This window comes from Aegilops tauschii, chromosome 3, assembly GCF_002575655.3.
Source record: "Aegilops tauschii subsp. strangulata cultivar AL8/78 chromosome 3, Aet v6.0, whole genome shotgun sequence".
NCBI lineage: Eukaryota > Viridiplantae > Streptophyta > Magnoliopsida > Poales > Poaceae > Aegilops > Aegilops tauschii.
Window position 1 is genome coordinate 15561358 of NC_053037.3, and position 4642 is coordinate 15565999.

Genomic DNA, 4642 nt, shown 5'->3' on the forward strand with positions numbered 1-4642 from the left:
AAACTCGTCTGTTACAAAGGGATTTCATTTTTTAAAACTTATTTGAACTCCTGACTTTGTGTGTGTTCAAAATGCACCATTCAAAGCCACATCATCATTTTTCAATCCTATCTTACTTCATTTGTTATTTTTCATGCATTTACTAATTATTTTGAGCTATAAGACCCTAAAATTGAAAAGTATTTCAAATGAACTCTGAAAAGGTTGAAAGTTGGCATGATATCATCATTTCATCCACATAGCATGTGCAAGAAAGTTGAGACGGTTACGGCAAAAACTGGATGCACTTCGTGTACAAAACGGACAATCTCTTTCAAAGTATCAGGATTTCATCCAGAAACTCGTCTGTTACAAAGGGATTTCATTTTTTAAACTTATTTGAACTCGTGACTTTTTGTGTGTTCAAAATGCACCATTCAAAGCCACATAATCATTTTTCAATCCTTTCTTACTTCATTTGTTAATTTTCATGCATTTACTAATTATTTTGAGCTATAAGACCCTAGAATTGAAAAGCATTTCAAATGAACTCCGAAAAGGTTGATAGTGGGCATGATATCATCATTTCATCCACATAGCATGTGCAAGAAAGTTGAGAGGGTTACGGCAAAAACTGGATGCACTTCGTGTACAAAACGGACAATCTCTTTCAAAGTATCAGGATTTCATCCGGAAACTCGTCTGTTACAAAGGGATTTCATTTTTTAAAACTTATTTGAACTCCTGACTTTTTGTGTGTTCAAAATGCACCATTCAAAGCCACATCATCATTTTTCAATCCATTCTGACTTCATTTGTTATTTTTCATGCATTTACTAATTATTTTGAGCTATAAGACCCTAAAATGAAAAGCATTTCAAATGAACTCTGAAAAGGTTGAAAGTTGGCACGGTATCAACATTTCATCCACATAGCATGTGCAAGAAAGTTGAGAGGGTTACGGCAAAAACTGGATGCACTTCCTGTACAAAACGGACAATCTCTTTCAAAGTATCAGAATTTCATCCAGAAACTCGTCTGTTACAAAGGGATTTCATTTTTTAAAACTTATTTGAACTCCTGACTTTTTGTGTGTTCAAAATGCACCATTCAAAGCCACATCATCATTTTTCAATCCTTTCTGACTTCATTTGTTATTTTTCATGCATTTACTAATTATTTTGAGCTATAAGACCCTAAAATTGAAAAGCATTTCAAATGAACTCTGAAAAGGTTGAAAGTTGGCATGATATCATCATTTCATCCACATAGAATGTGCAAGAAAGTTGAGAGGGTTACGGCAAAAACTGGATGCACTTCTTGTACAAAACGGACAATCTCTTTCAAAGTATCAGGATTTAATCCGGAAACTCGTCTATTACAAAGGGATTTCATTTTTTAAAACTTATTTGAACTCCTGACTTTGTGTGTGTTCAAAATGCACCATTCAAAGCCACATCATCATTTTTCAATCCTATCTTACTTCATTTGTTATTTTTCATGCATTTACTAATTATTTTGAGCTATAAGACCCTAAAATTGAAAAGTATTTCAAATGAACTCTGAAAAGGTTGAAAGTTGGCATGATATCATCATTTCATCCACATAGCATGTGCAAGAAAGTTGAGACGGTTACGGCAAAAACTGGATGCACTTCGTGTACAAAACGGACAATCTCTTTCAAAGTATCAGGATTTCATCCGGAAACTCGTCTGTTACAAAGGGATTTCATTTTTTAAACTTATTTGAACTCGTGACTTTTTGTGTGTTCAAAATGCACCATTCAAAGCCACATAATCATTTTTCAATCCTTTCTTACTTCATTTGTTAATTTTCATGCATTTACTAATTATTTTGAGCTATAAGACCCTAGAATTGAAAAGCATTTCAAATGAACTCCGAAAAGGTTGATAGTGGGCATGATATCATCATTTCATCACATAGCATGTGCAAGAAAGTTGAGAGGGTTACGGCAAAAACTGGATGCACTTCGTGTACAAAACGGACAATCTCTTTCAAAGTATCAGGATTTCATCCGGAAACTCGTCTGTTACAAAGGGATTTCATTTTTAAAACTTATTTGAACTCCTGACTTTTTGTGTGTTCAAAATGCACCATTCAAAGCCACATCATCATTTTTCAATCCTTTCTGACTTCATTTGTTATTTTTCATGCATTTACTAATTATTTTGAGATATTAGACCCTAAAATTGAAAAGCATTTCAAATGAACTCTGAAAAGGTTGAAAGTTGGCACGGTATCATCATTTCATCCACATAGCATGTGCAAGAAAGTTGAGAGGGTTACGGCAAAAACTGGATGCACTTCCTGTACAAAACGGACAATCTCTTTCAAAGTATCAGGATTTCATCCGGAAACTCGTCTATTACAAAGGGATTTCATTTTTTAAACTTATTTGAACTCCTGACTTTTTGTGTGTTCAAAATGCACCATTCAAAGCCACATAATCATTTTTCAATCCTATCTTACTTCATTTGTTATTTTTCATGCATTTACTAATTATTTTGAGCTATAAGACCCTAAAATTGAAATGTATTTCAAATGAACTCTGAAAAGGTTGAAAGTTGGCATGATATCATCATTTCATCCACATAGCATGTGCAAGAAAGTTGAGAGGGTTACGGCAAAAACTGGATGCACTTCGTGTACAAAACGGACAATCTCTTTCAAAGTATCAGGATTTCATCCAGAAACTCGTCTGTTACAAAGGGATTTCATTTTTTAAACTTATTTGAACTCCTGACTTTTTGTGTGTTCAAAATGCACCATTCAAAGCCACATCATCATTTTTCAATCCTTTCTTACTTCATTTGTTATTTTTCATGCATTTACTAATTATTTTGAGCTATAAGACCCTAAAATTGAAAGCATTTCAAATGAACTCTGAAAAGGTTGAAAGTTGGCATGATATCATCATTTCATCCACATAGCATGTGCAAGAAAGTTGAGAGGGTTACGGCAAAAACTGGATGCACTTCGTGTACAAAACGGACAATCTCTTTCAAAGTATCAGGATTTCATCCGGAAACTCGTCTGTTACAAAGGGATTTCATTTTTCAAAACTTATTTGAACTCCTGACTTTTTGTGTGTTCAAAATGCACCATTCAAAGCCACATCATCATTTTTCAATCCTTTCTGACTTCATTTGTTATTTTTCATGCATTTACTAATTATTTTGAGCTATAAGACCCTAAAATTGAAAAGCATTTCAAATGAACTCTGAAAAGGTTGAAAGTTGGCATGATATCATCATTTCATCCACATAGCATGTGCAAGAAAGTTGAGACGGTTACGGCAAAAACTGGATGCACTTCGTGTACAAAACGGACAATCTCTTTCAAAGTATCAGGATTTCATCAAGAAACTCGTCTGTTACAAAGGGATTTCATTTTTTAAACTTATTTGAACTCCTGACTTTTTGTGTGTTCAAAATGCACCATTCAAAGCCACATCATCATTTTTCAATCCTTTCTTACTTCATTTGTTATTTTTCATGCATTTACTAATTATTTTGAGCTATAAGACCCTAAAATTGAAAAGCATTTCAAATGAACTCTGAAAAGGTTGAAAGTTGGCATGATATCATCATTTCATCCACATAGCATGTGCAAGAAAGTTGAGAGGGTTATGGCAAAAACTGGATGCACTTCGTGTACAAAACGGACAATCTCTATCAAAGTATCAGGATTTCATCCAGAAACTCGTCTGTTACAAAGGGATTTCATTTTTTAAAACTTATTTGAACTCCTGACTTTTTGTGTGTTCAAAATGCACCATTCAAAGCCACATAATCATTTTTCAATCCTATCTTACTTCATTTGTTATTTTTCATGCATTTACTAATTATTTTGAGCTATAAGACCCTAAAATTGAAAAGCATTTCAAATGAACTCTGAAAAGGTTGAAAGTTGGCATGATATCATCATTTCATCCACATAGCATGTGCAAGAAAGTTGAGAGGGTTACGGCAAAAACTGGATGCACTTCGTGTACAAAACGGACAATCTCTATCAAAGTATCAGGATTTCATCCGGAAACTCGTCTGTTACAAAGGGATTTTATTTTATAAAACTTATTTGAACTCCTGACTTTTTGTGTGTTCAAAATGCACCATTCAAAGCCACATCATCATTTTTCAATCCTTTCTTACTTCATTTGTTATTGTTCATGCATTTACTAATTATTTTGAGCTATATAACCCTAAAATGAAAATCATTTTAAATGAACTCTGAAAAGGTTGAAACTTGGCATGATATCATCATTTCATCCACATAGCATGTGCAAGAAAGTTGAGAGGGTTACGGCAAAAACTGGATGCACTTCGTGTACAAAACGGACAATCTCTTTCAAAGTATCAGGATTTCATCCGGAAACTCGTCTGTTACAAAGGGATTTCATTTTTTTAAACTTATTTGAACTCCTGACTTTTTGTGTGTTCAAAATGCACCATTCAAAGCCACATCATCATTTTTCAATCCTTTCTTACTTCATTTGTTATTTTTCATGCATTTACTAATTATTTTGAGCTATAAGACCCTAAAATTGAAAAGCATTTCAAATGAACTCTGAAAAGGTTGAAAGTTGGCATGATATCATCATTTCATCCACATAGCATGTGCAAGAAAGTTGAGAGGGTTATGG